Source organism: Gadus macrocephalus, chromosome 9 (genome assembly GCF_031168955.1).
Source record: "Gadus macrocephalus chromosome 9, ASM3116895v1".
NCBI lineage: Eukaryota > Metazoa > Chordata > Actinopteri > Gadiformes > Gadidae > Gadus > Gadus macrocephalus.
Genome location: NC_082390.1, coordinates 22,192,217 through 22,217,462, shown reverse-complemented (window position 1 = coordinate 22,217,462; position 25,246 = coordinate 22,192,217). Strand labels below are relative to the sequence as shown.

The window sequence follows — 25,246 nt, the reverse complement described above, 5'->3', positions numbered from 1 at the left end:
TGCTTTTTATAGGAAGCAAAATTACCAGCTATTTTCTGAATACAAATGTCAATTTTGGCTGTCTGTCTTGAAACTTCTCCTGTGCGTAACACGCAACGGGACGACAAGATCCCATACAAAGTGAACGTATAGACGCGTATCGGGCGAATTTTTGTTTTGTCTTTTTGATTAGTCGCGCCACACTTTCGCCGTGCACAGACGAGCGCGTTCACGAGGATTTGTGGCGCGACAAATTTCAACTTTGACACGAATTTCACGTGCTGACAGCCAATCAGCGTTCAACAGCGTGGCCACTGAGTGACATGTGTAACGTAACAATCAGCGTTCAACCGTCAAACTCAGCACAGTGCAGTCCGGGGTGTACTGCAGCATGGAGGAGAAAGTGATTGTTGCCGTTTGCGACTCTCGGAGCTCTATATATAATAGTATATAATATAATATAATTGTATATATAATATCACGGCCAAAAGCTCTGTGTGCCTCCGGATGGCCGTAGCGCGGGGAGCTCATAGGGATTGGGCTTCTCGGGAGTCGGGGTTTGTTTACCGGCGTTGCTATGGGTTCCGGTCTTGTGTGTTCCAACGGTTTATTAGGTAGGCCTATCTAATAAATGATGTCTTCGAGCGCGCCTATCGCATGATTTTAGACTCGACGATTTCGGTTGAGTATGTGGGGATTTTTTCAGTCCTAATTGGTTTGCACATTTTTAAAACTGGTGGGGACAAAATTCGTATTTCAAATAGTGGGGGGGACATGTCCCCCCCGTAATCGACGCCTATGCTCAGCTCCCACTGGCTCCCACCTAACTCGAACCCTGGCTATAGGTCTTTCTACACTGCCGAGCCGGTTCGGTCGCAGCTTGGCACGCCGGGCGATTTCACCTTCTTATCTCAAGTTTCCTGTGTCAAACCGAGGGGGTTAAATCCCCCGTTCGTCACGGAGCAGGGTTTCTTGGTTCACTGGGGAAGGCGGGGCTGTGCACGGAGTCTCTGGCCTCTTTAGAATAATTTGTATTATTGCATACTCCCGAATGTTTTCATTTTTTATGAATGAAGACACCCGCATGCAATAATGAGTTCACTCTATAGTAGGCTAACGACGCTCTTAGCGTCCTACGAGTACCCTGGAGCACTCGTTAGCTACGAGCGTTTTCAAGACGTTCGTTACCAACGATGCTTTCGGGAAACGGTCCGAAAACTGTACGATGCTCGTACGACCCACTCTGCGATCCACTTAGGCTAACGATGCTTTCGGGAAACGGGGCCCTGGTCCGATAGGGCGACTATTTGTTGCTGCTTCAGGGTTTTCGTGCGAGCTGTGGTGTAGTTCTTGTAAGCAAGTTATTTTAAGTATTTTCTTTCACGGCAATGTAGTTGATGCTGTCTGATGGCTAACACTAGTGTGGTCTCAGGTAAACGTTGATGACGGCCGGAGTCCTCTCTCCCTCCCTCCTCCTGTGTGAACGGGAGTGTGTGTGTGTGCCCGTGTTTGGTTTTCTCTGCCGATCAACACTACGAATGCTGGAAACACACCAGACACACCATGTGAAGTTATTTAACCCGATTATTGTTATTTATATCCGAGATTATTTAATCTAACCCGATTCAAGCTCTATCATGCACCCAGACACGGCGGCGTTTGGGTTTCCTTCCTCGGACTCCTAAATCCAGCGCAGCCACAGGCGCGTAGCTGCGTATGTAGGACCATTTTTGACACAAAATGGTCAAGCAACATTTTAGCTGCGTTACGCGCGTACATGGTACGCGGGATACGCTTTTGGTGTGTCCGCACCTTTAGGGTGCTCATCCAGTGTGTCTTTTGGCCGGGGTTTCCCCCCCACCCGAGTGTGCATGAGTGTTAATGTGTGTTCTAATTATTTGAATGATTTGTTTTCTTTTGGTTTGATTACTTCTTTATTTCTGAGTTTATCTAAACTATCTCGTGTGTATTGTTTGTTTTCTTTTGATTTGATTACTTATTTAGTTCTGCGTTTATCTAAACTATTTTGTGTGTATTGTTTGTTATCTTTTGGTTGCATGGTGAAGATTTTGCATTGAAAAGGAAAAGTTATTGAATAAATTGTATTTTTCTATGACATTTAAACCACGTCTCATGCCTTTTAAACGAGTGGACTTACCTGTGTGCTTTGCACTTTACATCAATTCCCTGAGGTGAAATTCCAAGGGTGGCGTTGTCGGTTCCTTTTTCTTATTTCTTAGTTAGATCTTTTAGTTTATTTTACTTTCGCCTACCACCTTGCCACAGATACAAGGAGCTAACGTTGCTAAGTTATCAATATCTATATTAGCCTATTTCAGGCTTGCAAACTAGTCACCTTTCGCCGAAATTCGCTGTTTTGAAGACAAAATTGACCACTTGTGTGATTCGTGGAGATCCGTTGAGAAAACATTTGGAGGGGGGGGGGGGGGGGGGGTCTGATGGCCAGCCATGGAGTCCTTGTAACGCCTGCTAATACATTCTCAATGGAGAGGCGAGCGGCCAGACAGAAGACGCAGCATTCTGTCAGGCGGCACGACAAGTGGGCGCACTCCCGAGGAACTGTCGCTTACGTGCTCGTCGAACACATGCGCTCGCTCGTGAAGCCGCGCGGCCAGCCGACAGCGCGAGCGGAAAGTCGCCTACCATCTGAAACGGCCAAGCGTGAGCCCATCGGAGCCTTTAAATGCCTCGTTTCCACGAGCGTTTCCACCGCCGACAGTACCCTCATGGTAGGCCGGATGTCGCGGCAAAAAAAGTCGCGGCAGCTACGTAAACATCCCGAAGGTGAACGACGAGAACTGATTCCCAAAACAAACATAACAAAATTATAGTCACGTAAATAAAATATAGAAACAAACAGAGCTTCGTCTCCCCGCGACCTTATATTATCTAAACTTTCTCTTCGATTCAGCCAATGAGAGTGCAATCGCGTTGCCATGGCAACGCGAGGGTAAACAAATGATAAGGCACCACCACACAAGTTAACTAACGATCGCTGTAGGCTTCAATATCATGCAAGCACTTTGTTTTCTTTTTATTTTGTCCTACATCACAATTGCATGCTTTAATAAAGTATTGTCTTTAATAGGTCCATGCTCCACCTCCTTGTTCGCCCAAGCAGAGCCGGCCCTGGGCATAGGCAGTATAGGCAAATAAAAAGCAGTTAAAGTGTATTACTGTTAATATTTCATACCTTAGCTTTCACATATCATTCATAGGCTATATATACATATATATTCATTTCACTGCACTTTACTGGTTTTTGCACTGTGGTTAGACTGAATTGCATTGCAATGACTATAAAGTTGAATGGATATCATCACATTTTCATTATTAGTCTATATTAGTCTCTTGTAGAGCACACCAAGCATGTTTTTTTAATTTAAATGTAACATGCAGTTGTCACATATACTTCTCTTCTCTCTTCAGATGCACTTTTTAATATTTCAGTACCACCCCCAGTGACACAGCATCAGGTGCTGCTGTCCCGTCTACCTCTGCACAGCCCTGATACATTATTGTATTTTTTATTTATTTTTATTTTTACACTTCAGTTGAGTGCTTGTTTAATCTCTGGTTAGAACCAAACTAGATAAACCATACTACATTTAATTGTATTTACAATCATTTGAATCTGAACTCTATCTATTAGTTTGCTTATGAATGCCTTTAGTAAACATCATGCATTTCTTTGCAGTATTTTGTGCATACCTTATTGTATGAGTGATTCATTGTCACTTGATTTGCAAGACTTTTTTTTTTACTGCAAAGTGTTTAATTATTAAAAGTTCTAACGTCTGCAGTATTTTGTGCATACCATATTGTATTTATGATTCATTGCTTGTTACTTGGTTTGTAATACGTTTTGTGTGTTTAATTTTCTATCTAAAATCAAGGAGTCTCAAAGACAAAGCTTTGTAGCTTCTCTGAGTTTATGAACATTGGTAGTCAAATTTACCCTGCGATCCAAAGGATAGGGGGCTCCAGGAAAAATCTTGCCTAGGGCGCCAAATTGGTCAGGGCCGGCCCTGCGCCCAAGCTAACGTTTTACGCGACATGTCCATTGTCTAGAATGATACCTGTTTTTATCCCCATGTCACGCCCACTTTTGGCGGTGGAAACGCGAACCGTGCCGCAACTTTGCAAACCGAACCGAACGCACCCTCCGGTGGAAACGCACCAAAAGAGAATTTTTCAGCGGGTCACCAGTTGTGTTGATACATACTAGTCGATATAGCCGAGAGAAGTCGCTGTTTTGCATGCTGCAAAACAGCGAAAGCGGGCCTTTGAGACACTGGTCCAGGCCAAGAAGAAAAATAAATATTGGCATACTCCTATTGCCCTGTCCTCCCACCTCTTTTTATTCTTCTCAATATTCTTTCTTAATTTTGTAATAAGTTATGTACCTGTAATGCTTTGTTCGTAATTGTGCGCAGTCCTGTACTTTTTTTTAGCTTGTGACTAACCCTAATACATTACAAAAGTAATAAAAAATGTAAAAGAAAACTCCCCGGAGTATAAACCTGGAACCCTATAGTGGGTCTGTGTTTTTCTCAGCTCACGCATCATTCTCACCTTTTTCACCCCGAGCCAGTTTGCATGCCTGCTATTTGCTAGAGTGGCGGTGTCATGCCAAATTTGTACCGGCTGCCAAATTTGTACCGGGCGCGTCATCCATACGTAATCCATTCCAAACCTGCCTGGCAACAGATGATCGCGTCGTCCGTTGCCTGGCAACGGACGATCGCGTCGAATGACGTGAAAGGTTCACGAACATTCGCGAACCTTCTATCTAGCGATCCGTTATCTGTATTCTGCTATTTCGTCCTTGACCTGCTTTAAACACTCAGTTTACTTGCTAAATTTGATAAAAAAATTAAATACAATACAAATATAAAGTAAAAACAAGTGTTATCTAGCTATCCGTTTTCTGTATTATGTTATTTCGTCTTTGGCAACATGAGCGCGAATGTTTTTTGAAACCCGCTTCAAACACTCAGTTTACTAGCTAAATTTGATTAAACAATTGAATACAATACAAATATAAAGTAAAAACAAGTGTTATCTAGCGATCCGTTAACTGTATTATGTTATTTCGTCTTTGGCAACATGAGCGCGAATGTTTTTTGAAACCTGCCCGGCAACGGACGACGCGATCATCTGCTGCCATGCAGGTTTGGAATGGATTACGTATGGATGACGCGCCCGGTACAAATTTGGCAGCCGGTACAAATTTGGCATGACAGCGGCAGTGGCGCAGGAGGGAGAGCGGGTTGCCTAGACAGCCAGCTAACCGGGAGCCTTGCATGGCTGACCCGCTCTCGGGGTGTGAATGTCTGTATCAATAGGTGGATGTGAGGCAAAAATTGTAAAGCGCTTTTACAATTGTTATATATGACCTATTGAAGGAATTAACTTACCTCATCCACATATCCACCGTTAGATAAAAAGTCTGCTTCTTAACCGTGCGCCTTCCTCTGCGTGCGCGCGTGGAGCAAGTGCCGCAAATCTTGTAGAAGAATGTTCAAGAATGTTCCAGGCCACTAACGGCTCATTTCAGAAAGGGATGTGATTGGACAGTTATGTGTTGACCAACATACACCAAGAATTGGACACAAATTCAACATAAAATGACACAAACTGTGTTACAAGTGTGATAACACAAAAAATGAGTAACTGTATAACACATTTCTGAACTCATGTTATGGCGACCATTAAAATACATTGAAGGACATTTGCGGCATGTAAATGAAATGCTTTGGGGGGAATTCACTTGAACTAAGTCATTTCTTTTAACATAATGTAGGACATAGCCGTCGATTACGGGGGGGACGGGGGTGACATGTCCCCCCAACTATTTGAAATACAAATTTTGTCCCCACCACTTTTAAAAATGTGCAAACCAATTGCGACCGAAAAAATCCCCACACACTCAACTGAAATCGTCAAGTCTAAAATCATGAGATAGGCGCTCACAAAGACATCATTTATTAGATAGGCCTACCTAATAAACCGTTGGAACACTCAAGACCGGAATCCATAGCAACGCCGGTAAACAAACCCCGACTCCCGAGAAGCCCAATCCCTATGAGCTCCCCGCGCTACGGCCATCCGGAGGCGCACAGAGCTTTTGGCCGTGATATTATACATACAATTATATTATATTATATACTATTATATATAGAGCTCCAAGAGTCGCAAACGGCAACAATCACTTTCTCCTCCATGCTGCAGTTCACCCCGGACTGCATCGATGGGATCTTGTCGCGCCACAAATCCTTGTGAACGCGACAAATCAAAAAAATGTGTACGTTCACTTTGTATGGGATCTTGTCGCCCCGTTGCGTTTGGTGTGGTGCATTTTTATTCAGAAAATAGCCGGTCCTTTTGCTTCCTATAAAAAGCATGTTTGTGACACTGGATAACGATATGGATACATCATCTAGCCTGCATGTGGAGGGCCACATAAGGTAAGAAATTGGTTTACGTAAACTTTGCTGCTGGTTCTGTTTGCTCGTGATGACCTGGGCCCTGTACCACGAAGCTCGCTTAGAGGGTTAGCGAGGTATGTTGAGCTCCAAGCCTGGGTTAATTGTACCACGAAAGTCGATCTCTTTTCGCGTCGCTGTATCACCATGGTGACTTATGCTCGCAACCAAACCTGGTCGGCAGCAGTTTTTCGGCTTAGTCTAGCCGGAGATCGGCTACTTAAATCGGCGTGCACAGCTTCCTAGCCCCTCCTCTGACAATGGCGTCACCATTTGTGGGTGTTCCCGTGGACCTCGGCGCACTTCTCGTACAGGCGTCTCTCCGGAGACAGAGGGTTTTACGGGACAGAACCGATCCCTTGGCACTGTCTGACGATATTCAGATTTCAGACTTTATTGTCATTGTGCAAACAACGAAATTGGGGTTCTTCATGAGAGATACAGATTCTCATCAGAGGGTGTTCGTTATTTGATCGTCCTTTTGGACCTTATGTAGACAATGCTTACTGTTGCGCATTGTGTCTCTGTGACAGAGTGCTAGAGTGGAGGTAGCGCGTCAGTCTTGAATTTCTGCGTGGGGGGTTCGACTCCCAAGAGACGCGAATTTATGCGAATTTAAGCTTAAAAAGTCCCAATTCTCATGCATATGGAATACTTATTCACTAATGGAATTATATTTTTGTGCTTATTTCGAACTTGAACCCATATTTTCAAGGCCGTGCTGGTGTTGGGAAAAATAACCTGATGAGCACATCACATGGCAGGCACATTAATATATAGTCGACTCTTGCTCTAAACCCAACGAACACATAACACAAACATGATAATATAGTCAGGTCAAGGCCAGAGCCGAAGGCCCCATTTCCCAGGCAAATGGTTGACACTCAGACAATGCACCAGTCATCCTCAAGAACGGGAGAGCCACATTAATTTATCACACAGGAGACACCTCGAAGCTCTCCCCCACTAGAAGGAACACATGCAGATACTAGGGGCCTGAGAGCCACATTAATTTATCACACACGAGACATTTTGAGAGCTCTTCCCCGTTAGGAGGAACCAAGAGATACCTCTGCCCACACCAGGGGCCTGAGAGCCACATTAAATTATCACACAGGAGACATTTCAGGGGGGCACTCTCCGTTTTAATTTATCACACCGGAGACACGAGGAACTCTCCCCGTTACGAAGCTCTCTCAGGGCCTGGGAGCCAAAACACACAGAACCACACACACCTCAAACGCACACACCTCATCGAGAGGAGGATACAGCATAAAAACTGTACCACACAGGGACTCTGCATCCCCTTCTTCTGCAGCAGACCTTCCATGGAGGCGAAGCTCTGGACGAACCATCAGCGCTGATTAGGGACTTAGACATATTCGATTTCTCACGCTTTATGACTCTGTATAACCGTTGCCACTTTACTTAATAAATCCAAGGTCCTCGTGCCGATAGACTTTATTACCTCTCCGTCTCATTTCATCTGGTCCAGTAACTAGACAGACCGTTTTTCCCAACAATTTGGTGACCCACGACGTGATTTTTTCTGAATTGAACCGCAACTGGGAAACGAGAGACGGAGAGCGGCGCGACCTCGGGACCCCGGAGCACCGGACCGATTCCTGCAGTCTCACCTCGCATGCGCCCAACAAAAGGTAGGCAGAACCTGTTGATAAAATCCAAACTCTGCATAGTTATATAGGAATCACATTAGGAGGTGAGACTGTGAGAGCGGTTCGCTACGGGATATCTCGTGGGGACGAATAGGACTGCATCCCAGTATTTCCCCATAAACCCAATTGACCCTGAACGCGTGACACATCGAATATCGGCTCGTTGCATGGTGAAAGAATACCCTCGAGACCATAGGGCCTATAAGAATCGGGCATAGTGATACAAGACTACCGATGGCCTAGTGATAAATGCCTGGGCCAAGAGTGGACCCGGAGGGATGCCTGGACCGCGGGTGGAATCGAGAGGGAATGAGAAGAAAAACACTAGGGCCTATAATAATCGGTCATAGTGATACAAGACTACCGATGGCCTAGTGATAAATGCCTGGGCCAAGAGTGGACCCGGAGGGATGCCTGGACCGCGGGTGGAATCCAGAGGGAATGAGAAGAAAAACACTAGGGCCTATAAGAATCGGTCATAGTGATACAAGACTACCGATGGCCAAGTAATAAATGTGTATTAAATAATTCTATGTGGTAAGAAGGTTAGAGTCCCTTTGCAGAGGGAACCGTATGCCTGGGGCACGAGTGACACACAGAGAGACAGTGTGTGTATGCGCGAGTGAGAGAGAGAGAGAGACTGTGTGTGTGTGTAAGAGGCCCAGAGAAAAAAAAAAAAAAAGAGAACAAGCGTATCTGTGAGCTGGCTAAATATAGAAATAAATCATTCAATGATAACCCGGGTGTGTGTGTGCAGCGTTTCCTTGCTTTGTTATGCTCAACGCTATGTGTGCAGCGCTTGCTTGCTTTGTTGTGCTCAACGCTATTTTGCCGTGTCTGATGATTGTGGGCGCGGGACACAGAATGAGAAGTCTGTTGATATGTTTCTGTGTGCGTCTGCGAGAAAGAGGGAATCTGTGAGTGAATCAGTGGGTGTGTATGCGTGGCCCGCTCTATCTTGACCCGTTAAAACGGGTAAAGGAAAGAATAGATAGATTGATAATAATGAATAATGTCTCTCTGACGTATTGCTTCGGTCTATGGCTTAACCTGCGGACTTAGATAAATTGACAAATGACAAATAACCTTTTACGGCGTTGCTTCCATTTACTGTTGGACCCGTTACAAACTAGACCTAGATAAGTTGACAAGGATAAGTGATATCTCTTTTACTGTGTTTCTTTGAATTACTACTGGACATGTCGCATAGATAAACTACGTGTGTGCGTCTGCGGGAGACAGAACGAGAGGTCTGTTGATATGTCTCTGTGTGTGCGTTTAGAGGAGACAGAGTGAGAAAGGCTGTGTGCGTCTCTGTGCGCGTGTACGCAAGAGGTGATGTTTCTGTGTGTGCGTTTGGAGGAGACAGAATGAGAAAGGTCTGTTTAGGTGTGTGTGTGTGTTTGTGAGAGAGGGAGAGAGAGAGATAGCAAGGAGAGATAGCAAGGAGAGCTAAAGTCGGAGGACGATCGAGAGGGACCATTTTCCCTCTAGACAGTTGGAGGTAGCGATAGAGTGCGTGTTTTTCTAACAATGAACAGTTGTTTCAGGACCACGAGAAAGGACTCTGTATGGTTTTCAGGCCCAGAGTGTAATCCCCTTTCCCATATGTGTAGTCCTCCCATTTGAGGTCCCCGTCCACCATATTTGAAGTCCTCTACTCCACCTCATGTTGTAGTTCCCCTCCCTAAAATTGTATGGAAGTTAGAACCTGTGAGGGTGTTTTGGTTCGGCCTGACGAGGCCTGTACCAATTTCGGTGGTCAGCTTCTAGTTTTGTGTATATAGAAATTTGGAAAGGGGGAGCAGTATTAAGTTATATATAATAAAGTGAAAAGTTATTTGTGAATGAAGGGACAGAAGGATCTTTTTGTGTGTGAGAGATAGTTATTAGGCCTTGTTCCATGATGGAGAGTTGAGGATGTTGCATTCCAGGCTTATCTGTTAACGGTCCTAGCTGCTGCTTGACCCTAAGGGGAGCGAGGAAGGGTGAGAGAGAGAGAACACATTTCCCCCCCCATTTGTCGACCTACACCATTCAGGCAGTACAGAGAGACACACTAACACACAGTACAGAGAAAGGAAATAGAGTGCGTTCAACTGAAAGCGTGTGGTGGCCATACGCCATAAAATACCACATATCCAAGGAATGCAGGTAGAGCTCTGTTGAGTTTTCAGGCTTTGATAAATTTGTAGTTCCCTGTCTGCCATGTTTGAAGTTCCTTGTAGTCTCTGTCCATAGGTTTCACCTGAACAACCCCTCTGCTGGCCGAGAAAAGGAACTACCCATGGTTTCTCTCACACCCAGCCCCCAGAGCACGCTCGCTTTCAAGGCGTTATGGCCGCACCCAACGTGGGAGGGAGACACGCAGAGAGAGAGAGAAGCCACATTCCACCCTTATCTGTTGTCTTGCACCAAACAGCACCCCGTACTGAGGAGGGAGAGAGAGCGTGTTCTCCCGAAGGAGGGAGAGAGTCACAGGGAGACACGCAGCGGATATTCACATTATGGCTAATTTGTTTTTCTTTAAGTTTAGTTTTAGTTTTGTTTTTTATTCAGGATGATGAACACCCTGACACAGTTACCATTCAGGATGAAGAACATCAAAGTTCATGAGGAGGTTATAAGGACAATAACGTTGATACTTTAATAGGACAACAGTGATGATAATCTAATGCAATTGGACTAAAGAAGGTGTTGCTATTAACTAAGTGATTCATATTATTTTCACACAGGAAAGAATAATTGAATAAATATGGATATGATAAAGAAGGAGAATAATAATAAAATAAAATAAAGTAATCTTGATAAACTGATTACAAGTAGGACTACACCTATTAAAATATGGGGTGTATCTCTTTGGTCAAGGATGACAGGTGGATTGAAGCCACATCTGCTGGGAAGGGGTCCTACATGCTATGTTGTCAATTTGGATTCGGAAGTAGTGGGTTTACCTTTCAAATGCCACTACTGCTGCTGCAATAATTTTAACTCTGATAAATTACCTTTTGTTTTATAATTTCCCTGATGTGTATCCAATACGCACACACTTGGCTGCATAGAACAGATGGGGCTGAAGACTCTGTCTCCATCCCTCCACTTTGCGATCTATACCACCATATAGGTGGGGATTGATTGTATCCCAGGTATGGCATCCTGCAGCGAGCCAGTATGGAAGGCTGGTTAGCCAACGACGGGTAAGATCCCACCTTGACACCCGGGACGACCTAAGGCAGGCACAGTCACGATTACTTGGCAGAGTCGCTGTGGACACTGGCTTACTTGATCATGAAGTCACGAGCTGCAACAATCATAGGAAGTGCCGGGTGGGGTGTAGGGTGGAGGAGGAACAGGAGTCAGATATGTCAGCTCTGGCAGCAGAGGTGGTCTTGGAACGGGGCATGTCGCGTTTTATTTTATTTTACATTTGTGGTATAGAAGGCCACTAACGCATGTACGTTTTTCGGTTTAGTGCATGACTTTGGAACAGCGTGGTCTCCGGCGGCTGATGGTAAACCCACCCATATTGGGCTTTGGTTTTGGACATACTGGTTTCGATTTCCCTTCCCAAAAGATTGGTTTTAGTTTGCTGATGGTTAAGGTTAGACGTTTCGACGTTGGTTGCACCAACGGCATTCTTAGATTTGCTTATCATTTAATGTGCATGGTTTTGACCATTGCGCAAGGGGGGAGGTATTGAGGAGAATTAAAAAGAAAATTTGAAAACAAGGTTTTCTTCACCATACTTGCAAAAAAAAAAAAAAAAAACAGTGTTCAACAGATGGGTAGAAGCAGTCCCATCAAAAGACCCAAGTGCGGCTACAGTAATCAAGTTTCGGACTAGAGAAGTCATGACTAGGTTTGGAATTCCGTCAGAAATAAGCTCAGACGGAGCGTTTATTCAGAGAACACTCAAACATGTGATTCAATATTTGCATGTCAAATAAAGACTAGATTACGCCCCAATCCTCAACCACAAGGTATGGTGGAAAGAGTGAATGGGACGCTCAAGACAAAAAATTAACAACATTTGTGCAAGCACTAAATTGAACTAATGCACTACGACTGACACTAATGAGTTATCGCATGAAAACTAACAGAACGACGCATCTAACCCCGCATGAAATGCTTAAGGGTCGACCCATGCCTTCACCTAACATTCAAGGGTCCCAAAAGGGACTTCCATTAGAGTAATTAGAAATAGAATTAAGGAAAATATGTTTGAACATCTAACTGTTGTACATAAGTTTGTAATTCCAGCAAGAGAAACACGAAGTTCCAGGGCCAGAGGAGGAGCCAGATGCAGACACGCCCGGAGCTGACCAACCACCCAAGGATGATGCAATCAGATTTCGCACCGGATGGGTCGGTGGCCAGGGTGCTGGCAGGGTTACAGTCCCTCAGATTAGATTTGGCAGAGAGCTCCGGCATTAATGACCCCTTCACAGGATGGATGGAGAGCCCAATGAGCGATGGGCGCTACAGGTGCAGCAGGTGCCATCCAAGCTTACCTGGGGATCGAGTATACACCGGAGAGTTTGGACGAGGGACCACCAGAGGGGCCCGACCTGATCCGGCTGGAGAACATGGTGGGCTGCCCCATTCCCGTCCCCGCCAACGGCACCACCCCCCTCCCACCTGATGCACCCACGTCGCCCGGACCAGGGATCTGCGTTCCGGTACCAGGGGCTGCGGCCCGTTCCCTTAAGGTTTAAGGGCGCCCCTGGCTGTATTCGCTTCTGTATGCTTCACTGTTTTTAGCCACTCCCATATCTATGCCCGCGTCTACGCAACCGACGCCGGGAACATAAATGTTGTTGTTTATATCGCTGTCCCACTAGATGGAGCTCGGGGATACACACGGGCGAGATTCCAGGGGCCTTGATTGCCCGTTTATCAGATGGGGTCCTGAGCGCAGTTGAATAAAAGGGTCTAATGCTCAGGTGGCGCCTTGCGACCACCTGCCCGTGATGACGCTCAGGACTATTCCGTGGTTTCAGTTGTTCCCGTGCCCCGGGCCTACCCTGAATACCCCATGCGTGTGATTGCTTATTGTTGCACGACCAGTTAACTCCTCCTCACATCCTTAGTGTGCGGTCATCTAGGGATGGGTTGAGGGGGATTGCCATTCGTTGTTTACCTCATATCTTTCTGATATTATTATTATTATTTAGGGACACGTTTCAGGGTTGCATTTCTTTCCTGTGATTGTTATTGTGTAGTGTTTGTGTGATTGTTGCATTTTTGTTTATATCGTTATTGTTTACTGGTAGTTTTATTGTTGCATTTTGTTGTTGTTGTTATGGTTTGGTGTTGGTTTTGTTGTGTATCATCTGCTGCCAGTATTGTTGGTATTGTCTGCTCGCGATGTAAGGCCGGGGTGGATGCCACCCCCTAGGTGGGGTGTGTATGGCATACCCATGTCTGAAGCATGGGTAGCGTTTCTCCCACGTGGTTCCCCATACGCCCGGTCCAGCGAGTTGTTTTAGTCCCATGCTCATGGTTGTTTGTTTTTATGATCATTTTGCCTTCTTTCTGTTATTTCTAATGGTGTTATAATGGTAGTCCCGCGCTGGAGTCCTATCCCTCGTACCCCTAATGAGTAAAAGTCGTCTTGCGACGACTTGAGGGGGATATGTTGGGAAAAATAACCTGATGAGCACATCACATGGCAGGCACATTAATATATAGTCGACTCTTGCTCTAAACCCAACGAACACATAACACAAACATGATAATATAGTCAGGTCAAGGCCAGAGCCGAAGGCCCCATTTCCCAGGCAAATGGTTGACACTCAGACAATGCACCAGTCATCCTCAAGAACGGGAGAGCCACATTAATTTATCACACAGGAGACACCTCGAAGCTCTCCCCCACTAGAAGGAACACATGCAGATACTAGGGGCCTGAGAGCCACATTAATTTATCACACACAAGACATTTTGAGAGCTCTTCCCCGTTAGGAGGAACCAAGAGATACCTCTGCCCACACCAGGGGCCTGAGAGCCACATTCAATTATCACACAGGAGACATTTCAGGGGGGCACTCCCCGTTTTAATTTATCACTCCGGAGACACGAGGAACTCTCCCCGTTACGAAGCTCTCTCAGGGCCTGGGAGCCAAAACACACAGAACCACACACACCTCAAACGCACACACCTCATCGAGAGGAGGATACAGCATAAAAACTGTACCACACAGGGACTCTGCATCCCCTTCTTCCGCAGCAGACCTTCCACGGAGGCGAAGCTCTGGACGAACCATCAGCGCTGATTAGGGACTTAGACATATTCGATTTCTCACGCTTTATGACTCTGTATAACCGTTGCCACTTTACTTAATAAATCCAAGGTCCTCGTGCCGATAGACTTTATTACCTCTCCGTCTCATTTCATCTGGTCCAGTAACTAGACAGACCGTTTTTCCCAACACTGGCACCACATCTATGGGGGTAAAATGCATGATGATAGACCGGCGAATTTGATCCCCGGTCGCTGGCGTTCGGGTCTTATACTAATCCACTACGCTACAGCCGCTACCTCTCAGCGGTTGATAACATGCCATACATTTCTTACATAGGGTGTTTTTAAAGTGAATTCCCTAAATGATAGAATAAGGCAGGATGGACGTTGCTTATGCATTTTTAAATCATCATTCTATTTGGATTAATGGCAAACAATTCTGCATTTGGCATAGTTATTTTATAGACAATATGCAGAATCTTTTCACTTATACGCATATAGACTGCTTGATCTATCGTAAAGGTGAGAAAAATGACGCAAAAAACACCCCTTTCACGTGAACGCGCACTGAACCTAAAGCAGAAAACCTGGTTCAACTAATTGAATCTAAAGTGAGCTTCATGGTACCATTTAACTCTGATTGCGAGTTGCGGCTCTGTCGAGCCAGGTTTTCCCAAGAAAGGCTGGGTATGTTCAGCGAGGTTCGTGGTATACCCCCCTGGCCAAAGGTTACCCACGGTCCTAAGCGATTGTGATCTGATTCTGGTTGGTGCTCCAGCTAGTATGCATTGTATATATAGATTGCAGCTAGTAGCAGCTACACACGGTGCGATTGCTATGCCAATGTGGTTATAGTTGTTTTGTCTGATTGAGATATGTGACGACTTGGAGCCTGGTAGGCCTATCCTGACATAATTATGTTCTCGCATAACCTGTGTGACTATCCTAAACTGTAGGGGATTTTATTTGCGGGCAATTTGCTTATGATGTTGTAACGAGTGAAGTCTACATTGGTCCCTCGCAAGTGTTTACTGGTGGTCAGGATTTGGCAGATGCAATTCTCCTCTGGGCGCTTCTTTTTTTAATGCTGCATAACATATGCTACCAGCAGCCCTTGCTCGTCTTCAAAAGGCTGATGCTCAGTACCTCGTTTCATTTCGTACCCCCTTTACAGTCTGGCATTGTTTGTCTGGTAAACTTTGTTGATGTGTAGATAAGTGTTAAATTGCCAACACTGTTCTTTGTCCTGTGTGTATTAGTATTACACATCCCGAGCCAATACCCTGGTGTTTCCAACGCCGTTTTGCAAAACAAGCCAAAACACAAACTGTGGTTTTCAACTTTTATTGTTCGAATAGGATTTTCAACACCTGACAATACACTGTAGAGCATATTGTAATGCAGTGTTGAATGGATGAATAGCTTACATAAGGGTACCCAGCACTTTTCAAACCACACTCAAGCTTATGCTTATTGTCCCCACCACTTCTAAAAACAAAGTAGCCCGCGCAACACGGTGGGGAGATCCCAGCGTGGTGTAAGCACGCGCGAAACAGGCCTAACCCGTCTAGCCCCACGCAAGAACCTCTTGACCAGTGGATGGCTGAAGATCGGTCCACCATCACAGCCCGCATGGCCAGCCGAAAACAGCTGCCTTATAGACCTTGATAGTGGAGAAAGCCAAACCTTTCCCCAATAAGTGCTGTAGAAACGCAAGCACGCTTCCCACCTCGCAACGGGATGGGACAGCGTGGTTCCTGTCACACCAATCAGAGAGAGCGCACCACTTCGCCGCATAGAGGGAAGAAGTAGAAGGCGCACGAGCACCTCGTACCTGAATAGTGTTGATAACCGCTTCAGGCAAACCTTTGCCCTGCAGGATCAACCTCTCGGGAGCCAAATCAACAACCGTCGGGCGGGTGGTGCACCGTCCCATGGGCCTGTGAAAATGCATCCGGTCTGAACGGTACCGGCCACGGCGCCGTCCGTGAGAGCGCCGCCAGCTCTGGAAACCACAGTTCTCCAGAGCCACTACAATCAGGGACAATCTCTCCTGTCTGACCCGTTCCAGAAGAGGAAGGATCAGCTGGAGCGGAGGAAACGCATACAAGAGAACCCGCGGCCAAATTGTGTGCGCCAACGCATCCACCCCCAACGGGGGAAGATCCGGAGGGTCGAGAGAGAACCACCACCTGCAGTGTGTGTTCTCCCTGCACGCGAACAGGTCCACCTGAGCCGTCCTGAACCTCTGCCTGATCAGTCTGACAATGTCGGGATGCAACCGCCACTCGTCGCGACGGGGACCGCCGCGAGACATGAGGTCCGCCCCGAAGTTCTGGGCACCGGCGATATGCAGGGTTCTCAGACTGAGGAGATACTGAAGAGCCCAAAGCCAGAGCTCGACCGCCTTTTGGTTGAGAGCAGAGGAGCGCACTCCCCCCTGTTTGTTTATGTACGCCGCCACCAACACACTGTCTGTCCTGATCAGAACGTGGTGGCCACGCACCAGGTGAAAGAAATGCAACAGCACTTTCCTCACAGCGACGAGTCCCAGCACATTTATGTGGACTGTAGGGGGCGTGCGCCACTCGCCTCCGACCGAGTGAGAGAGGCACGTTCCTCCCCAACCATTCAACGAGGCGTCCGTGAAGACCACTATGTAGGACGTCACTCTGCCCAGGGGAACACCCCTGAGAAGGGCGGGGGGGGGTTCCCAAATATTCCAGGTTTGGTGACACCGAACGGGGTAGGAGGAGCACCCTGAGCTTGTGTCGCACGGGGTCAAACCGTTGGCGAGCAAACCACCGCTGGAGTCTGCGCATAAAGAGCAGACCCAGGGGAACCACGGGATGGGCGGCTGCCATCAGCCCTAACAGGCGCATGGTGGACAGCGCGGTCATGTTTCTGAGAATGCGAAAGCGAGAGAGCGCCAACAGGATGGCGTCTCGCCGAGGAGGCGAGAGCATTGCTGTCATGGTGGCTAAGTCTAGGCAAAGCCCCAAGTAGGCCATCTGCCGGCCGGGGAGCGGGAAGCTTTAGCCGAATGGCAGGCACTGGTACACGTACGGCACCCCCATAAAGGCAAAACGGAGAAACCTCCTGTGCGCCTGCCGAAAGGGACGTGGAAGGAAGAATCCTAGAGATCCAGGGATGTAAACCAGTCGCCCTCTCTCACACATTGGAGCAGCGCTCCAATAGTGAGCATTCCGAATTTTCTCGTGGCAACGAATCTGTTGAACACGCGAAGATCCAGAATAGGTCTCATCTCCCCTGACTTTCAGGAAACCAGGAAGTAGCAGGAGTAAAACCCTTGATGTGACTCGTGGGGGGGGGAACAACAGTGATGGCCCCCTTCTCAAAGAGACGGGCCACGTCTGCTGCCAGAGCCGTGCTTGCCACCGGATCCTGTAGCCTGGTCTCCACCAACCCCATAAAGGATGGGGAACGGCGCTTGAACTGTATGGGATGACCCAATCTCAACTTGTTGTCCAACCACGATTGTAGAACGCACCGCTCTAGCCAACACGCATAGCGGTTGGAGAGAGGGCGAGCCGACAGCTGAGGAACTCTGCCCAGGAATAACCCGTATTCCTCGGACCCTACCGCCTCCACACAGTGTGTGGACCAAGGGGGACATCCCATGAAAGGGAGGAGGCTCAGCGAGCGTGGAAGACGTCACAGAACTAGTGGCTGTACAAACAGCGAGCTGTCTAGACGCCGCGCTCGTGTCCGCTGAACAGGCAACGAGCCGTCTAGCCGTAGCACTCATGACCGTGCGTTGTCCGCTGGCTGTAACCACAGCGCGCAGACCCGTCTTCTCGCCTTCCACAGACTGTAGAAGGGAGGTAGAGGGGATTAGGTGGGAAACTAGAAACTAGTACAAACGTCCGTATCCACGGGCTTGTTTAACGAGTCTCCAGCCCGCCCACGAAGCTCAAAGGGACGCCGCTTCTTAGAAGCAGGTGAACCAGAGGTTATGTAAACACGCCGTCCGGCCGCCACCCTACAGCCATCTGGCTGAGGGGGGGGGGGGAATATCTAAAGGAATATCGCTCTTTAGGGAGTATTTACTGCCGTTCGGTCGAGCGGTCTTTCTTTTCTTTATTGGTAAAATAAGAGAAAGTGGGAGCAAGTTTGCGGAACTTCTGGCCCCGCGCTCCCCGGCTGCGGTGGCGCTGCTCTCCCCGGCTGCGGCGGCAGCTGCTGCTGCGAATGCTGCTGCGGCATCGGGGTTGGAGGCGGAGGCGGCCCCCTGGAGCGCTGGAACCGGCCTGCTGGTGGGAGGAGCCCGTGATAATCACCCCGAACCGGGAACGATTCTCACGGACGGCCTGCTGGTGAGCGAGCACCTCCGAGAACCGAGGCCCAAATAGTCCATCCGGAGCTAATGGGCCCTGGACGAGGCTGGCCCGCTCTCGCTCCGGAACCGTGGTGTGAGAGAGCCATATGGCCCTCTGGACCATTGTGGCCCACGCCATATACCGGCCGGCCGAAACGGCTACCGGCTGGCACAGCTGAAGCATGGCGCTGGAGAAGCGGGAAACCGCCAGCCATCTCGCGGCCTCCTCCGGGCCGTAAGCCTCCCTGCCAGCCGACAAGGAGACCAGGGCAGAGGAGAACAGGGCGATGTTGTTGACCGCCACCGCAGACTGCGAGGCACAGACGAACACCCTGTCCGTCAGGCCGTCAATCTGCCTCTGGAGGCGGTCGGGGGGCAGCGGCTTCTCGTTAGGACGCCATCCGGCGCCCGGACAGAGAAGAGATCCCAGGGAAGGCTACGGGCGAGGGATCCCCCTCGCCTGAGTATCAGCCCACCCTTCCATGTTGGTGAAGTCAGTGAAGGCCCTCACCGGGGCCTTCAAAGCAGAGGGGTCCGCATCCGCAGCGGTGAAAAGGTGCTGAACCGGTGGGAACAGGGGGCACTGGGTAACCCGCCGGGAGGAAGACAGGGTGCGAAAACACTCGCCCTGCATGTCATCCGACATGGGGGCGGGTGGCGGGGCTGGCATAGGGATGCCCTTGACGGCCGCAGCCTCACCCATGATCTCGCCGATCATGGGTGAGAGATCGGCCATCCGGCGCGGTCTCTCCCTCGGGACGATAGTGACTTCGGTGGAAGCCCCGGAGCGGGAGAACTCAGACGCAGAGCCAGGAAAGACGTCATCCAAGGAGGCGACGTCGTCAACCTCGAAGCGCTCGTCGGCGTCCTGGGCGTCCGGAACTTTGGCCCCGAAGATGTCAATGGCGTCAGCGAGATCCACCGACGGGGAGAAAAATAGGTGCCTGGAGAGGAGCCCCTCTGCAGGCGGCGCAGGAGGCGGGGGCACCCAAGGCAGCCGCGGTGTGTTCAGCGCCGAGGCACCTGAAACACGCCCAGTGTCACCCGGAGCCAGGGAGGCGGGACAGGAGGCTCACTGAGGCCCTGAAAAGGGCCCGCCAGCTCCAGTGGCCCTGAAAAGGGCCGTTGGTCCGTGGCCTCACCCATGCCGCCGCCACCGGTCATCTTAATGGAAGTCATCTTCGTTTTCATTTAGTCAGTACAAAGGCTGAAAGAAAAGGGAGGATGGGCGGCGGTTTGCGCTGCCTTATATACACGGTGCCGTGGGAATGTGGGCGGTGCCCACGTTGATTGGTGCATAGTTGAAAATGTTCAGGGACAAGTCCATGAGGCGAAGCGTAGACGGCGTAGCCTACATGAAATAGAACTGTCGTTCCCAACAATGGTATGTGACACCAGCACGGCCCGCCTCCTCCGCATAATTTCAAGACAAGTATTGCCTTAAATGTAAAGCTATATATATTTGGTTTTTATTGACACTATAACACAACATAACGCCGTAAATAAAGGGATTTATATGTTTCTCTCGTCCGATCTATTGTTAGGATATTTGCGATCAGTTTGTTGTTGCTTTTGAAATGACAGATGCTTTTGAAAACAGCCGGACTTGCTCCGGTGACGGTAGTTAGCCTAGCCACCTAAAAAGACCTGTTTAGGTGGCTAGTCTAACTACCGTTACCATTTCGTACTGGCTCCTACCGTTTTTCCACTGGCATGGCATTCATGTAAAATGGTAATTACCAGTTTATACTGGCACCTAGCGTTCTTCCAGTGGCATGCCACTCATGTCAAATGGTAATTACGATTTCGTACTGGCTCCTACCGTTTTTCCACTGGCATGCCACACCTTTCCTGAGATATTTGCCCGTTCATACACGCATTAAGCCAATAGCCTTTTGAGGCAGTGTTTTTTCTGAATATTAGTGTTAAGGACCAATAATGCTTACTATCATACGTTAGTTACCATGTCTATGGACACATTTGTATGCAGTCACATGTAAATATAAAAAAAAAATTGTCCTATTGACTTATGATGGTGTAGCCATGCATGTTGTTTTATTGTTAATGTCAATTTTTTTTTTTTTAATACTTTGTGTAGATTAATTATCCCCAAACTTGTCATCGTAACACCTTTGAAATAAACATGATTTAACATGGCAGATACCTGTGTATTGTTTATCATATGCGGTAAGAGTGTAACATTTTCAACTGAGTTCCTTGGTAGCACCTACTTACTGTAAAAATAACTTCTGATGGAAAAAATGATGTGTATGAAAACACTTTTCTTATCTATTGTTACTATTATATTGTTTAAAATGAACGCATATATTAAAAAAATATGGAGTGGCTGGTAGGGCTGTAACGATACGCGTATCGAAACCGAAATCGCGACACTCAAAGCCACGAACCTGTCTCGCGGTGTGAGAAGGCAGAAGCGCGATATGCCCTTTCTAACTCTCCGGTCAAAATGTCCGATTGAAATTTGCTAATAATTGTCTAAATAATAGTCTGCTGACAGCGCCCCTCCTATGCCTTAAGTATGCGACGAGATGCCCTCTCTGTGATGACCGCTCTCCGTGGCTACGGAGGATTGCATTTCTCCACAGCCGTCGAAGGTCCTCATATGCGATATGAACGACATTTATCCAGAGTGGGAGTTGACTGGCAGTTTGTCTGCTTATAGGTCGGAATGAAGCGGCCACCGATTATTGACAGGATGGGTACTTTATTCTACCGGACTCGTTCGCTTCTACACTAGACACTAGGGATGTGTCGGTCGCGACCGATTCGTTACAACGAACGAATCCCGAACGTGAACGACAAGAACTGGTTCCCCAAAACAAGAAGAACTGGTTCTTTGATTCTTTTTTTTAAACATAAACCAAAAATATGGTCACGTAAATAAAATATACAAACGAACAGAGCTTCGTCTCCCCGCAACTTATATTGATTGAGTCAACGTTCTCAAAGATTCAGCCAATGAGAGGTAGCAATGGTGTTGCAATGGCACCTGGGTAAGCCAATGACAAGGCGGTACCGTCGAATATGCGCGCTTTCTGTCCGACGTATCTTGGGTCATACCATTCGACGTGGGGCCACTCATATATCCCCCTACATTTTTTCGAAAATAGACTTGACCTCCATCTGTTTAATAAATAAACGTTTTTTTAATTTTTATTTTTTTTAAGACGTAATCTGACGTAACGAACGAATCAAAACGACCGAATCAAATAAACGAATCGTTATAGTGAACTGAACTGAAAGAACTAGTTCCCGGAAAATAATCATTTTGCCCATCCCTACTAGACACACGCGCTACCGCTCGCTCTCCTCGCTCGTCCACTCACTCGCTGACGTCACTCACACACGCATACGCACACTGCCAATCTCGCGCACACACATATGCTACTCGTAACACTATGCCTCGTTATTGCGACGTTCATGTTAAAGACGTTCATGTTTTTCCCCATCTATTGAAAGTTAGGCGATTAAACATGTTGCATTCTATACGGCCTGATTATGTCATTATTTAAGCCACATAGCCTAATAAGAAGCGCTAATAAGGATATTTGACTAAACCAACCAAACAGTTGAGGGTTTTTGCCTACCAGCAAAAAGCATCCTCCAACTGCAATCTTTGTTTATTTCTTTATTAATTTAGCTATACTTTAATAGTATTCTTTCTGTTCAAATCTGTTCAGTGTTCCAAATTATTTGTTATCAAATGTTACATAAAGTTAATTGGTATATCAGTGTTGTTTAAATAAAACGCTTTTTAAATTTAAAAAAATCATGGGATGTATCGAACCATGGGTCAAAAATCGTGATACAAACCGAATCGTGAGTTTCTGTATCGTTACAGCCCTAGTGGCTGGTACATTTTTTAATATACCTGCCACAGTGGCTGGTGGGCAAAAAAGTTAATTTCCATCTCTGGCCTGCACCCATTTATTTTTTAACTGTAAGCTGACTATTTCCTTACAATGACATTGTTTTCCACAAAGTATCTAATTTCACAGATCGATTGTCTTGTGAATACTCTCTGCATTCCTGCTGTTAAGTTATTTTTGTGTTACATAATGTGATGGAAGAAACAAATTATGACGTCATTCAGACGTCATCATTTGTTTCTTCCATCACATTCTGTTTCTTCCGTAGGCCAAAGAGCTGCACGGACATCAATTTTCTTACAAGTATGGGAAGGAAGATCTGTATAATGTTGTATGAGTGAGAGAAGCGCTGGAGCAAGATGGACGTTTTAGTGACGAGGTATTACAAATCAATTATTTTCTGCAGGACACAAAGGATGTAAAGGTACGGAAATGTCCACCCCTGCAGATTTTCTTGACGGTAGATGTTTCAAGATAACCAGAGGTTACTGCTTAAAACCGTCATGTTAGTTAAACGTCTGTGCGTGGTTTACAACAAACGTAGGGTCTTTCCTGATGACGCTACGCTTACTTATGGATATTAGCTATTAGGCTATCATCCGTAGTGATAAACAAGGGGTACGAGGTTGTACAGACTAATGTTTTGGTTCATTGTTGTTTTTTATTTGTTTTTTGTAATATTTTTGTGCATTATATGTTGGTGTCATCAGTCTCTTTTGTAAAATGATTTGTATATATACCCGATTAATGTGTGAATAAAGAATAAGATAAGATAAGATAAGATTTTTATTGTTATCATTGCACATGTTACAGAGCAACGAAATTTCCAGTTACATACAATGTCAAATATCGTATGTTAAATGTTTAATGGTTTTTGTCACAAAGTATCCATCCCATCAGGGGGGGCAAGAAGGGTGGTAAGATGGCTTTGGGGAACAATATGTCTGACCCCAGGCTTCAACAACCGTTCAGCATGGTAGTATCAGGACCATCAAACACCGGCAAAACCTTCTTTGTCAAAACAGTTATTGAGAATATGATCGTCTATTTTCCGAAAAGATTGACAAATATAGTATATATTTATTCATTCTGGCCACCTATATATGCCGAATTGGTTAAAATGAGGTGCATTAACGTTGTGTAAGGGATCCTTAAATCTCTGGGGCGATGATTCAATCTTACCATCCAATACTAGATATCGGCTCATTATGGATGACTTGATGAATGATGCTTGCAATAATTTAGAGGTTCAGCATGTTTTTACCAAATTTGTACACCATCGTAACCTCAGTTGTATGTATCTGGTACAGAGTTTATTCATGCAAGGAAAAAACAGGCAAACAATAGGCTTAAATACAAATTACATGGTTTTGTTTAAGAACCCTCGTGACAATTTTCAGATTTTGTTGATAGCCAGACAGATGTTTCCGTTTAAGACAAAGTATTTTCTAGACTCCTTTAACGATGCTAATAGTATACCGTAAGGATATTGTAGACTTTGGAGCCACGACCCCTGATAGTATGACACTTAGAACAGCAATTTTATCAGACCGACAAGTTGTCTACCCCCAGAGATGAAAAGTGACTAGCCAGAGGCCATGTCGTCGCGTATAAGCAGAAATCTAGTCATACCCCGTCTAGGGGTATGCCTAGATGGGGGGAGTGAGAGTTTGAGTCTGAACGTTAAAGTGTTAAAAGGGGGGTTTTATCTATGATATGAAACACTATAGTTACCGTATAGTAACATGCCAAATGAGTATGGGGGGGAAAAGATGGGATGGTATATACGAGGTATGTTCACTAATATACAGTATATGTATATTAAAGTGTGTAGTATGTATGTAACCTATTTCGATAGCAGGCATTATGCATTATGGTGTATCTACCACCAGGACAGGCAATTGCAAACAGGATGTCTGACAGCCCCAAGGTGGTCTGTGGTCAAGGGTCGGGTCAATCCCCAAGGCTGTTCCACTGGCACGAGGGAAACGACGGAAACGACAGACGGACGGAAGGACGGACGGACGGACGGAAAGATATGGATTCATCGATTTTATTTGGATCCCCATTAGCTGATGCAGAAGACACCAACTACTCTTCCTGGGGTCCACACATAACATATAACAAGACAAGATTCAACATACAAGACAACAGACAAAAAACAGGAAAAGAATGGATAACTAAACCATCAGCATGCATAACAAACAAAAACAAAAATAAATAAAAGTAAATGTCAAATGCTGCTGCTTGAGGTCTAACAAAGACCAACAAATTTGTACATATTACACCAATTCTTAAATCGTTACATTGGCTTCCTGTAGGTCAGAGAATTGATTTTAAAATCATGTTGCTAACCTATAAATCCCTACATAGTTTATGGCCAAAATATTAAGATCTTCTGAGACCAATCTGTTAATTTTCCCCAGAGTAAACACGAAACATGGGAAAGCAGGATTTAGTTACAATGCAACAAATAGCTGGAATAAACTCCCTGAGGATTTAACACATGACCCCAACTCGGACCTCAAGACTGAAGACTTTTATGTTTAATTTAGCTTTCTGCTAAATCTTAAGTACATTGCACTTTCTAAAAATAAAAGCCTTTTTAA

The 25,246-nt window shown here is 46.4% G+C and overlaps 1 long non-coding RNA gene across 1 annotated transcript in view; it reads right to left on the bottom strand.

Annotated features, from left to right (window-relative positions):
* Positions 1-21,938: 21,938 nt before the first annotated feature.
* Positions 21,939-25,246, bottom strand: part of LOC132464856 (uncharacterized) — a 38,709-nt gene continuing 35,401 nt past the window's right edge. The window contains exon 3 of the long non-coding RNA XR_009527366.1: positions 21,939-22,595. This is a non-coding gene — a long non-coding RNA (uncharacterized LOC132464856). The remainder of the gene's footprint in view (positions 22,596-25,246) is intronic.